The 14,437-nt window shown below is 40.9% G+C and overlaps 1 long non-coding RNA gene across 1 annotated transcript; it reads left to right on the top strand.

Annotated features, from left to right (window-relative positions):
- Positions 1–12,814: 12,814 nt before the first annotated feature.
- On the top strand, positions 12,815–14,226 carry LOC147895140 (uncharacterized). The gene is made up of 3 exons (XR_015542030.1): positions 12,815–13,351; positions 13,948–14,042; positions 14,159–14,226. It is a non-coding gene; the product is annotated as an uncharacterized LOC147895140 (long non-coding RNA).
- The last annotated feature ends 211 nt before the right edge of the window (positions 14,227–14,437 follow it).

Here is a 14,437-nt window from a genome sequence, read left to right as displayed (position 1 = left end):
TATAGCTTCAACCCATTTTGTACAATAGTCAGTGGCACTCAAAATATATTGATTACCTGAAAACTTTGCTAGAGGTTTGATGCGTCTAATAAAATCTAGTCCCCATTTCTGAAAAGGTCCGAGGGGATAATTGGTTGATGGGGCATCCTATCACTGTCTCAGTGGTCTATCATCTCTTTGATAGGGCAAACATGCTTTGGCCCAATTATGTGCTTCTTTTAAAACTATAGGCCACCATAAACTATCTTGCAAAATATTATTACCTGTAATGTCTCCAGAAAAGTGTCCTTCTACTGGTCCTCCATGGGCTTCAACTAGGACAGCTTTCTGCTCATCATCTTAGACACATCTTCTGATTACCTGATCAATTCCTCTTCTATACAAAACACTAGTAATGACTAGGAAAGGCTTCCTCTATAAAACAAGTTTCTTTCTTTGATCCCTAGATAATGTTTCACGGATCAAACCATCAGTAAGACAAAACATCATTTTATCATACCAATTTGGTGGTTCTTCAATTCTTACCATGAAAATGCCAGAATCAAGAAGTTCATCTAGTATTCTTGTTGGAGCTTTTCCTGATAGAGCAACCAGCTCAAGTAATCATCAGTTGCATGTTGCTTTCTAGGCTTATGCACAATGCTATAGTCAAATTCCTGCAACAAGAGGATCCATCTGGCCAATATTCGTGTTATTGCAGTTTATTCACTAGGTAAATGAGATCTTGATGATCCACATGAAAATGTACTTTGTTTCCCAATAAATAATGTCTAAATTTGTGCAATGCAAAGACCATTCCAAGTGCTTTCCTTTTTGTGACTGCATAGTTCTTCTCATGCTTGGTTAAGATTCTGCTAGCATAGTAAACTGGTCTACTGCACCTACTACTACATTAGAAGCATCAACAAAAACATCAAATGGAAAAGTCAAGCCAAGCGGCTGTAGTATAGATGCTATCATCAAAATTTTCTTCAAGATATTAAAAGCATATTGTTGTGCATCACCCTAAATGTATGGCTCTATTTCCCGTGTCAGTTTTGTGAGAGGGTAGGAAATGTCAGCAAGGTCTCTAAAAAATCTGCAGTGCCATTTAATCTGGCCTATAAATCTGTGAAGCTGCTTGATATTTTTGGGTGGTTTGGCATGTTGGATGGCTGAAACTTTGTTTGGATCTATTTCCATTCCATCTTGTGAGATAATGTTCCCTAGTAGAATTACTCTACTCACAACAAATGCACATTTGGCTAGGTTTGAGCTTAGACTAGCCATTCTACACTTGGAAAAGCATAAACTCAAGTGTTGTAGATGCTCCACTTTTTTCCCAAATACTAAAAAATAATCAAGGAAGTCTTTCATGAAAGATGTAAGATATTCAGCAAATACCTCTTGGATGTACTTTTGAAAGATTGGACGAGCATTCTGATGAGCAAATGTCATGACATTAGAAGCAAATACCCCCCATTCAGTGATAAATGTTGTCTTGTCCTTGTCTTTATGTGCCATTCTTATTTGGTTGTACCCATTGAAACCATCAAGAAAACTATAGATTTCATGACCTACTACATCTAGTAAGGATTCACAAATTGGTAGAGGAAAAGGGTTAGTAATGGTGGCAGCATTGAGCTTTCTGTAGTCCACACATATTCTGAGTTTTCCATTCTTTTTTGGCACAATCACAATAGGTGAAAGAATTGTACATGGGTGAGAGGATATATAAAACCAACTCTTGACAGCTTATCAATTTGTTCTTTAACTTGTTTTGCATAGTTGGGATTCATTCTGTACCTTCCTTGTATCACTAGGATAGCATCTTGCTTTAAGTTGATTCTGTGTTGACAGAACTTAGGGTCTACTCCCTTCATATCAATATAATGCCAAGCAAAGAAGTCCTTATACTCTCTCAATAAGTTTTTCAAAGCCATTTTGAAAGGTGGAGGGAGACCTGTACTTACCAAAACCATCTTTAGGTTGTGGGGGTCGCCAAGGTTCATCTCCTCTAAGTCATCTTGTCAGCGGACTCTAGCACTCTTTTGCATATGCTCTTGAAATTGAGCTTCAACTTCTACGATGGCCTATGTAGCTGATTTTTTATTGTCTTCATGTAATGTGTCATCTGGGTGGGCTTCATTGTCAATTGTTATACTGTGCTTGATAGAATCTGCTTCCGACCATGTTCTGTTCTACCATGGCTAGATGTAGGTCGGATAGCATTGTTTGTTGACTTGAGAATGTATATTGCCCAATAATTTTGATTACATCAATTTCAAATATGGGGAAAACAGTAGGATTTCTCCTAAGGAAATTTTCCTCCTCATCTTCTTCAAATTCAGCTATCATATGAATGTCCTCTACTTGTAGTGGCTGAACTTGTTTTGGGAAGCTTCTCGTTGAAGAGAGATTGATTTTAAACTTCTTTTTGCCTTTCCTGATTGTAATTGTTTCTGATCCCTAGTCTTTTTTTACTTTGGTAGCTCTCAACCATGGCCTCCCCCAATAACATGGAATAGGCACAATCTCTTTCCTCCATCCTGAGTACTACAAATGTAATTGTGAAAGATATTCCCATAATAGTAATTTCATGTCCTCTTAGTATTCCAAGAGGTTGTATTCTCCTTTGGTCAACCATTCTAACCTGAAATGGTGCTAGTGCAAGTTCATTGCAACAAAAAATTTAAATAGATCCTCAGAGAGGATGTCTCACTCCTGATCCTCCATCTACCAGTACTTTGGGGATCCTTTGCCTTTTATAATCCACATCTATGAGTGGGACTTGATAATCCACATCTTCAATACTGGATGTGTAAATGTCGAGTGTTTCCTCGTCATCATCAGTTCGTGGGTTATTTGTTGGTTGAGGAATGTTAGTAAAATGCAAATTCTGACATAATTTATTTTTGAAAGCTGGAACAAGATTCATAAGTTAATCCAATGTTATTTGAACTTTGGAATACAAAAGCTCTTTAAAAAATAGTGTGGGATCGTCATGTTCATGCTTGGCCATTTCCTGTATCCGACGTTTGTTTTTCAACTTAGTGTCTGGAATTGGAACTATCTATTCCTCTTTGATTTCTGTCAGCTTGACTCTGTTAGCACATTGTTTTTTTGCTCTGCTGAGTCCAAGCTAGTTCTGGCCAGCAAATCATTTCTATCTTTTGGAATATATCTCTGGTTGGAAGGAGCTTGTACTATTGTTTGTATCTGGGATCTTGTTGTGAAGATTGTGGGAGAGAGGGAAGGAGTCTCACTTGCGGCTTTCTCACAATCACAATGGGGGAATACACACAAAGGTGGAGGCTGAAAACAGTTTTCCTCTTCTTAGTTGTGTAAGCCAAAAGAACTCAAGTACAAAGAAATAGAAGAACCCTATATGTGGGTCTCAAACCAAACTCAACTAACTAAGGTGGCATACTAACTGAGCCACGAACTAGTGTAGATAAGGATAGCTGTCATCCAGCTATTATTTGTGGGCGGTGTACCAACCGCATCTCTAGAAGTCGGTGACATAAGTACCCAACGGTCACCCTGGCATATCTCGAGTGGAGCATCTCGAGTGGAGCTCGATATCTCAACACTCCCCCTCGAGCTCAATCCCAAATCCTGCACACCAAGCAGGTCTCTGAACTTGCGCAACTTCTCTGCGCCCAATGCTTTCGTGAATATGTCAGCTACCTGATCCTCTGTGCTGACATAAACTAGATCAATAAGACCTAGTAAAACCTTCTCCCGCACATAGTGATAATGCACCTCAATGTGCTTTGTTCTAGCATGACAGACTGGGTTCTTTGCCAAGTGTATACTGCTCATGTTGTCACAATAAATGACAACCGGCCCATCTGTAGACTGATGCATATCATAGAGTAGCTTATGCAACCAAGCTACCTCACATGCAGCCATTGCTGCACCCCTGTACTCAGCCTCTGTGCTCGACAAGGCAACTGTAGGTTGTTTCTTGCTGCTCCAAGTGACTGCAGCACTCCCAAAAGAGAACACATATCCACTGGTAGATCGTCTATCAGAAATGCTACCAGCCCAATCAGCATCAGTGTATCCATGCAACTGTATCTGAACCCCAGCCTCATAAAATAGTCCATACTGCAATGTGGACTTCACATACCTGAGTATGCGTCTAGCCACATCCAAATGCGGTTTCCTTGGAGCCTGCATAAACTGACTTACCAACCCAATAGCATAGCTCAAATTTGGCCTGGTAATAGTCATGTAAATCAAACTTCCTACTATGCATCTGTACATAGTAGGGTCTTCCAGAAGCTCACCTGCATCTGTGCTCAGCTTCACATTCTGCTCCAAAGGAATTGAAATAGGCTTACAGCCTGTCATCCCATATTTGGACAGCATGTCCAATCCATACTGCCTCTGCAAGAGCTGTATCCCACTTGGTGATCTAATCACCTCAATGCCCAAGAAATAACGCAGCTCTCCCAAATCCTTCATCTCAAACTTTTGCTTCAATAGCATTTTCACATGAAGGATATCTTCATCACTATCACCTGTGATGATCAAATCATCAACATAAATGACAAGCAGCATAATCCCTTTCTCTGTTTTTCTCACATAGAGTGAGAAATCTGCCTTGGAAATCTGAAAGCCAATAGTGACAAGATACTGTCCTATCTTGTCAGACCATGCTCTAGGTGCTTGCTTCAAGCCATACAAGGCTTTCTTCAACCTGCAAACAAACTCAGGATGAATAGCATGAACATAACCTGCTGGCTGCTCCATAAAGACCTCTTCTTGCAAATCACCATGCAAGAAGGCATTCTTTACATCCATCTGATGTAAAGACCATCCCTTTGATGCAGCCATAGCAATGACTGCTCTTACGGTTGCCATCCTTGCAACCGGGCTGAAAGTTTCTTCATAATCAATGCCATATGTCTGTGCATACCCCTTGACAACTAATCTTGCCTTGTATCTATTCACAGAACCATCTGCATCGTGCTTGATCTTATAAACCCACTTACAACCAATTGCATTCTTGCCTTTAGCCAAAGGCACCAATTCCATGTAGCATTAGCATCCAAGGCATCCATTTCTTCATCCATGGCTTTCTCCCATTTTTCATTTCCCATGGCTTGCTCAAAAGAAGTGGGTTCTGGTTCCTGTATCACTTTGACCATATAGGCATAGTGAATGGCTGTAAATCCATCATATTTCAGCCTATCCACAGGATACCTAACCCTGGTAGACCTGCGCAAAATAGGCTCACTTCCAGGTGCTCTCAAAACATCCCTGGTCTTCCTTACTCCAGGTGTAACAACAGAAGGAATACCCAACTCATCATCAATGCTCTGTTTTGAGCCACTGGATTCACCATCCACATAAGAGTGACCTGCATTCACATCAAACATGGGCTGATCTACCTTCTCTTTCCCTTTTCATGATACCTGTGTACCACTCTCTGCATTGCTTTGAGGGGATTCTCCTGATCTCAATCTGCCTGTCCATGGCGAAGTATGTGAACCACTGGTAGAGGACACTCCAGGTCCACTGATATTTTGTGATTGCTGCTGTGCATTCTGTGCAGCATTACCATTTTGTGCATCTACATCAATCATCACATTTATTGGTTTATACCAGCTGCTCATCTCATCAAAAACATCATCTCTGCTCATTGTGAACTTACGTGTAGAAGGGTTATAGCATCTATACCCTTTCTGCTGCAGAGAATAACCAATAAAGACACACTTCTCAGCTTTTAGATCCAACTTGGACCTCAACTCATCTGGCACATGGACATAAGCAATGCAACCAAAAATCTTCAAATGGGAAATATCTGGTTTCCTACCAGTATACATCTCCTCTGGCGTCATGCCATGTATTGCTACAGTGGGAGTCCTGTTCATTATATAGACTGCTGTAGCAACTGCTTCAGCCCAATAATAATCTGGTAGATCTTTTTCATTTAGCATAGCCCGAGACACCTCTCCAATATGCCTGTTTTTTCTTTCTGCAATTCCATTTTGCTGTGGGGTATGACTGCATGAATATTGCTGCTTTATACCATGCTCCTGCAAGAACCTTGCAAACTCATTTGAGAGGTACTCTCCCCCTCCATCTGACCTTAGGCATTTTATTTGCAGGCCTGTTTCTTTTTCAACCATAGCTTTGAAAGCTTTGAAGTGCCCAAACACTTCACTTTTCTTTTTCATAAAATACACCCACAGTTTTCTGCTGAAGTCATCAATAAATGTGACAAAATAGTGACAGCCTCCAATAGATGCAGCTTTTGTAGTCCACACATCAGAGTGTATTAATTCCAATGGTTTTTTACTCTCTTGAACATGCCTAGGAAAAGGTTTCCTTGCCTGTTTCCCAAATTGACACGCTTCACAAATCTTGTGCATTTCTGCAACCTTGAATTTTGGCAATCCTGCAACAATATTTTGGGCTTGCATTGATTTAAGTCGCTGTATATTAACATGACCAATGCGTTTGTGCCAGATATCAATATCTGCAACTACACCGGTCCCATGTGCAAACATTGCTGCACTCAATTCAGGCATGTCTGCATCCAACGTAAACATCCTGCCCTTCTTCCTTCCTTTTGCTATCAAGCGACCATTATTTTTCATATCCTCAACAAAGCATCCATGAGGATTAAATCTGACCTGCAAGCCCTGCTCAACCATCTGACCAACAGAAACCAGGTTCTTGGTGATGTTCGGGACATGAAATACATCAGACAAGTATTTCTTTTTCCCATCCTGCATAGACAAAGGAATTTTGCCAATCTGCACAATAGGATGTGCAGTATCATCACCAGTCTCCACAAATCCTGGCTTTTCCATCTTCCTTGCATCTTGCATCCATTCTGCATGACCTGTCATGTGGTTTGACGCACCTGAGTCAACGTACCACACATCATTTTGTTCTTCTGCACTTGTCACAGAATTGGTCATATGCTGCACCATAAATAGATGCTCATTTCTGTCATCACCCTGCCTGCTAGAAGATGCATAATTGCCTTGCTGCAATTTTCCACTCATAATGTCATTCTGCTTTTTATAGCAGTCCTTAGCCATATGACCCATTTTGCCACAATAGTAGCATTCAACATTGCTGTTTGCATTTTGGCTTCTCTGCCATCCACCACGGCCTCTTTGGCTCCCCCTGCCTCTAGAGTTACCACGTCCTCCTGCATAGGACTGGTTTTCTTGCGTTTGCTGCATATTTTGATTTCTACCATGGCCTGCAGATCGGCCTCCTCTACCTCTGCCTCTACCTCTGCCAGCATTTGAGTAGAAGACAGTTTCTTTTGAAGTTCCTGCTGAAGAAGATGCACCACCATTTCTCTGCTCTTCAGAGATTAGAAGAGCAATCAGCTCCTCAAAATCAGGAAAGTTTTCACGGACGGCAATGGATGTTCGGAACTGTGCATAATCCTTTCCTAGACCATTCAAGGTCACAGAAACCAAATCATCATCATCCACTGGCGACCCAATGGAAGCAAGTGCATCTGCAATTTTCTTCACTTTCATGTGGTAGTCATTTATGCTCAAATTTTCTCTCTGCACATTGTGCAACTCCTGTTTGAGTTGCATTTTCCTGGCTTGCGTATTTGTGCTATACATTTTTGCCAAAGTATCCCATGCCTCCTTTGGCGTATTTGCATCCTGAATATGCACAATCATGGAGTCCGAAATACTGATAGATAGCCAGTACATAACTTTCCTGGCTCTCTCATGCCATCCTTTGAATGCCTGCATTTCCTGTTGACTGGGAACATTAGGAAGAACAGGTTCTTCTTCATTTCCTGTAATGAATTCCCAATAGCCTTTTCCCATCAAGAAATTCGTCATTCTAAACTTCCATGCCTGGAAGTTGTTCTTGTCAAGCTTTTCAGTGACAATCTGTGAAAGAGAATCAGATGCCATTACAGAACACTGCAAAATATTCTGTCACTGCAAAAAACACAGCTTTTGCCTCACACGGGCAGATCTGCAAAACTGACGAAAGTGGTATTTCACCACACAGTCACTTCCTAGTGACGATTTTGCATCAACAGGCAACAGGCATGAATCTGCAACTCCGAATATCTCTGCACACAGGCATACGATGCAATTTCTGCGGCACCTTTCCACCGACTAGCCGCGCAGTGGTCGCACAGCAAAAAACAGGGCCTTTTTCTGAGTGCCTGCGAAGAACTTCCGCCTCCAAAACGGGCCCCGAAACGGCCTCAAATCAGAAGGCAAGGGAGCTCTGATACCATGACAAAATATGAAGAGGGGAGAGGAGAAGAGTGGAGATGAGGAGAGAGGGCACAGCTAGAGAGCACACCACAAATGACTAACTGTACACTAGAATTAGTTGAAAAAATAGAATATATACAAACCCTTTTAGGGTTAGGGTTAGGGGATCTAACCCTTTCCTTTATAGCACTCTATAAGGTTAGTGCTATGCACATATGATCACGTGATGGTGCTATGCACACATGATCACATGATGTTGAGCGTGAACTCTCAACAGTGGTTGCTACTCTTGATTTTGGTTTTGCCCTTGCTAATTTTCCCAATTTTGCTGATTAGGTCTTTGTGGTTGTGCATTGTTGAATCTTTGTTGTCCTTGCCTACCTATTGCAATCTAATTAGTTGTCACTGGTGGGGCTTGGCTATTTGATTTTTGTACACGAGGAGGAACTCTCCCAATATAATTTGGATTATACCAGCATCTTTCTTTCTTATGATTGTCCTTCCCACAAAATGCACAAGTTTGGGTGGGGGTGTTTTTAAAGTTTCCAATTGCTCCTTGATCATTTTCTCTAACTTAGAGAGCTTGTCTATTTTCTTCTTGCCTTTGGATTTTTCTTTGTTTTTTCTCTATATCTTCTTTTTCTTTGAGGTCTCTTCCTCCTCACTCTCTTCATCTGATGTGTCATCTTCTGTAGCATCACTTTCCTTGTCTTCTGCATCAGTATCTGTTTCTGTTTCAAAATCTGTGTCGCAGTCAGAATGCCTTTTCTTCTTTTGTTTTTTAGACCTTGACTTTGTGACAAGTCTTCTTTTTTATCTTTGTGAGGAATCAACCATGTTGTTAAAATCATTTACTCCTCCAAGCTAGTCTCTGCCAGCTACTACTGTATGTAATTCTTTGTTGAGTCCCTTACAGAAATAATCTCCCAATTGCTCATTAGTGGGTTGTTGATTGTTTGTAAGCCTCTTGTTCAGATTTCTGAACATTTGTGCATAGTCTTCAACTAACAGATGTTTTTGCTTCATATTTCAAAGGTTCTTGAGTATGTCCTCTGGAGTTTTTTTTGTTACGAAAACGGATGCAAACTGCTCTTTTTTGGTGAGGTCCGAGAGTTGTCTGAATCTGCTTGCAACCCATTTGGTTTCAAATTGTCTGACATGACTGTCTGGATCTTATCTTTTCTTGCCGGTGAATTTAGCTGATTTCACCAAGGGATAGTTAAAGATAACCAGTCTAAAGGGGAATATTTTAGTATAGCACTGTGCAATGAATTTTGGGATAGCATGGCAGTAGTGCAAGATAAGTGGTCTCCAATGTAGTGGTTGGTTGCACACTAGGATATTAATAGCCACCGGCGTGGTGGTTGTTTGGGATATACTAAAAACAAGCATGGAATTTATCATTTGGGATTTACAAAAATTAAGTGCGGTGGTTAGTTTGGGATTTACTAAAAGAATCATAGTCTCAAATACATTTTCCATTTTCCAAAGATAAGTGGAATATTGCCTCCTTGCAATGCTCAACTACATTTTCTTAGTACTATCTTAATCATCCTCATCCACTACTCCTATACACCCCAAGATGTGCTCATGTGTGTCTAAATCCAATTTGAAGGCACTCTTGGCCTTCTTTTGTTCTGGCACAAGTTGAATCTAGAACTTAATAACTCTAATTACTAGATGAGAGAACACAAATGTTTGTGAACTCTTATGTAGAAGTTCATAATTGTGGCCTCTCTTGGATTTTTTTTGTACTAAAAAGCTCCGACTACTACATCCCACTTCTCATAGATTGTTCCCCAATTATCCTTAAATGCTTACTCAACCTCGTGCTTAGGTTTTGTGCACTGCAAAAGATAGTATGGGTCATCTCCCTTGTTCTCCCCAGAGGCAGTGACAACTGCAAAGTTTTCCACCTCTTCCAAACTGTCAATGAGGTCATTAAAACCCTCCCCAAACTGTCGTGAGTCATTGTTTGTCTCTCCATTTTTTGTCCCTCTATCTGAACGTAGAGGAAAAACTTGAACTCGCTCCCATGTCTGCACAGTTGCAATGTTCTCATAATCATTATGATCCCGTATGATGCATGAACTGCAAAAACAAGAAATTTTTCACATTTTAATCAGTTGGTTGTTTGAAAAGTCCCATATGCTATGCAGACCACAAACTCCTTTAATTTTCTTGCAATCGTGCTGGCTTCTCCTTTACACTTCATCCACTTTCACTTCATGGAACACTGTGTACTACACTATTCTTAAGGCTTTGTTTACTATATGTTGAATATGCGCTTGTAGAAAGGTTGGTTGTAAGCCATGTTACAGCATCATGGGCATCATTGAGTTTTTCTTGAGGGCATCTTAATTGGTCTTAAACAAAGCTTGCTTAATAACAGCACCACATCCATCATGTTCACCCTTGCCATGGCTAGACCCAAAGAAATTCCACATCATGTCTAGACCGGTTAGGGATTTGAACATTGAGACAAAGTAGAATCCACGTGCTGATTTAAATTTAGAGGAAGCACCATTTGACCACACCCAATGTTGTTTTATATTTTCTGCATGGGGATTTCCATTTTTCATCCATTCCCAATGCAGTAGAAAAGCAAGTAGAAAAGCATGCTACACAAATAAGGTGTCATGTTCACTATCATCTAAAATGCATAAATGGTACGTGCGTTTCAAACAACTTGTTTCGAATTAAAAGGCTATTGGATGCTTTTTTTGTTGTATTGTTCTATATTTGTAGTGATTAGGAAAATTGAGTTTACTTTTCTATTTTGACTTTCACCTAAAGTCTGATAATACTCTTTGTGGTGAAGCAAATAATGAGCTCATTTTTTCAACATGACTTATTTCTAAAGTTTCATGATAGTTTTCTAAGGACCTATATGCTGTAATATCCAATTTTATGAGAGGATGTGTTGCAAGTACATGTCTGCACTCTTATGGAATGGCCAAGCATATTGTTTCCTTGATTGTGGCACAGAGTGGTCCATGTGTATTCAAGAATTGTGGATAAAGAGGATCACACCCTCTACCCTGCATGTTATCGGATAGAAAATAACTATTTAAAAGCAGATAACGATTAACATTGTTGGCTGTGGGATCAAGAAAGTTGATCAGTTTTATGCGTAATTTTTTTCCTCCAAAAAATTTTATTGAACGACCTATTCATTGCATGTGGATACTTCTCAATCTTAATTACTAAAGTAAGGTACTTGGTATTTCTCTTAGCTAACTGTTTATCTCTCTGTTTGCAATAGAAATTGATGAATACTACAATGATGTGAAGTATGATTGGATCGCCATTCTTAATGCTTTAGGAGCCTGCTATAGTAATCCTAGCAAGGTTGAAACAAAGCAACATGAGAAGGATGAATATTTTATTCGTGCAACACATTATTATAACAAAGCCTCTAGAATTGATTAAGATCAGCCAACTACATCAGTTGGAAAAGGTATCATTGTTTTTTTGGGAGGGAGGGCATTTGACAGTGTTTGATAGTATATCAAAGAGGCTTATTTTACATATACGAGTAGTCTGACCCATCTACGACGACCTGGGTCCCATTTTCATGATGTTGCAAGCATGCAATCCAACCCTTTGCGATGGCAATGCTTGTATTCTGCTAAACATGTCCTCCTGCTTGCGTAATGTCTCCTACCAAAGCTCCAGCCCTCCTGCAGGAGCTTGATACCTTCGCTCTCACCCAACTCCTCTATACAATGTGACTATTTCTATAGCTATGGAGTGGGAAACACAACAGGTTTCCTTCACTGTGACACTCTTTGTTTGAGCCTGCAAAACAGAAGTACAAAGAGCATAGTACATACATGTGCTTGGTCAAAAATCCAGTTGGATTTGTATGTTTTGGGCGTGGAGGTGCCTTCTTGTTGTCAGCACTACAAAACAAATTTGCATGCTTTGCTAGTCATATCTTTTTAAAATACCAACACCAATGACAACTATTCCTAAAGGCTATGGAGTGAGATATACCCCTCTCATAAGCAATCATGAGCAACAACCCACCTTCTACTATGTCGATTTAGATTCTGCACTTTGACTCTTTCATATGTTTTACCTTTGTACCCTGCAAATAAGAGCAAGCCTTTGGACTTCTTGTTGGGCTTAATGTGTCCCTTCATGTATATTAGGCAACGTTTATTCAATTGCTAGATGGTCGTATCGCTGCACCAAAAAATACCAGAGAAAAACCTTTTGCTATACGGTTGTTGTAATCTAAGATCTTCCACTTTAGGTGCGAGAATTGTCCAGTAAGCACTAGAGATCTCTTCCAATGGTTGCCTCTCGACGATCGTTGCATTAGACTTGGTATTGGGCTTTGCAATTTCCTTGAAGTGCCACTTTTGAGCCTCTAAATCGGAAGAATTGATGGACCTTCCACACTCCTTGGCTTCTCAAGGACAAATTTTTCTGTCAACTATATTACAAATCATTCTGCAACGGTACCTTGCATAGACTTCAACATGTTTACGCGGTGTTTGCAAAGTGACTTTGCAACTGATTCTTTGTGAAAGAATTTCCAGGTTCTTAATATTCTCTTGGGGTTGTTGGATCCAAAATGAACCATTGGGGAAAAATGGAAGCCAAGATGGAACTACGTTCCCCTTGTATACCAAGAAGCAGCAATAGTTCTTCCTAGAGGCTCTGCGAATGGCTGTGTCTTCAGCAAAGCTGCAAGGGGCGTCTGTGTCTCTTCCCATCTCCATCCTCAACAACCCTTCCTCCTTCGTCACCCCTTCTTCCCAACCTCCCTTTTCCTTCGGCCGCATCCCCCCTTCTGATTATTCCTCCTCCTCCCCTTGCCTCCTCCCCATCCGCCTCTCCTGAACCCTGCGCGGTTCGGTGCTTTCCATGTATTGGTCTCCCCAGGGCTTCGCCCCCCATGGTGGTTGCTTGCTCGCTGCCTGCACTCAAGACCACCGAGTTTTACCATTCTCCCTACTGAGAATTCTGATCGGAGTGGGTGGAGGTCATCGACCTGTCCGAGATCCTGTACAATTACTTCTGCCAAACCACGTTCACAACATTTGATCAAGCGACGTCAGGCACAGCCGCAGAAGAAGCATCACTCCAGGATCGTGGAGTTGCATTTCATGGTGCCTAAATTTCTAAGGGTAAGCGGAGCTCTCTATCTTCGAAGGAGACTCAGTACAGGAAGGCACAGATAAGGGAAGAGTCGCTTGCACTATTCTAGACATCCTATCTCTTCGGTCTCTTCCAGCCTGCTTAATGAAAGGGGAGAACCAAAGTCCACAGAAATAATCAATACATCAGCATTATAGGCACATTGAATCATTTGACGACTGTTGAATAACAAAAGCTTGCGCCTAGGCTGTAGGCTCAAAATGTAGGTGTTGGCAGGGGAAGACAGTTGGGACGGAAGCCCGCTCGCATTCAATGGTTCATATTTTTTGTTTTAATCCAACAATGGAAGACTCTCGAATCATCCTAAGCTATAGAAGGACACGTGGCTAGGGTTCACCCACATTGCCCAGCTGCTGTAAGGCTTGGATTAGGTTTCTGTCGCTATCGATTAGGACAGACGAGAAAATCTCGTTAGGCCTTTGAATGAGTTCTGCAGGTTTGCTCTGCTTATATTTCTTTTTTTGGTTGAAAGAAAAGCGATGTGTAAGTAGCCCTCATCAGAAACCTTTAATCTTGTCTTTCATTGACTAATACAATGTGCATATTGTATGCTTGCTCTAAGCAGCCCACTAAAGCTCCTTGGAGCACGCAGGCTGACAGTAGATCGAAGGCACCAAGAGGAGGTAGAAAGCTCTGAAGGTGCCAAGGGTCCACATCTAGGTAGTATTGTGCATTGTTCAAGATCTCTGTTTGTATCTATCTCTATATACACTAGTGTGCACAAATGAAGCACTATGTGATTCTTGGCCTACTTTCTATGTGTTCTTCCCCTGCAGGAATGTTGGATACAGCAAGCAACCTCCGTCTCTATTTTCTAACATGGTATTAGAGCCTTGAGGAAGATTCACAAATGCGTGGAGATTGGAGGTGAGAATTTTTGAAAGGAGATCTGAGTTCAGTTGAGTCTATTCCAAAGAACGTCAGTAATGGTAACACATGCGCTGATTCGAGGGGTGGGCAAACTAGATGGGGATAAATAGCTTATTTGGAAGGTGAAGCTGCGAAGCCACTTAATAAAAACAAAAATTTCAAGGTGAATTCACTTCATTACCTAG

This window comes from Dipteris shenzhenensis, chromosome 13 (assembly GCF_047967505.1).
Source record: "Dipteris shenzhenensis isolate YYH24624 ecotype China chromosome 13, Dip_SZ_1.0, whole genome shotgun sequence".
NCBI lineage: Eukaryota > Viridiplantae > Streptophyta > Polypodiopsida > Gleicheniales > Dipteridaceae > Dipteris > Dipteris shenzhenensis.
The sequence above is the reverse complement of the archived record's forward strand: the minus strand, read 5'-3'. Positions and strand labels throughout refer to the sequence as shown.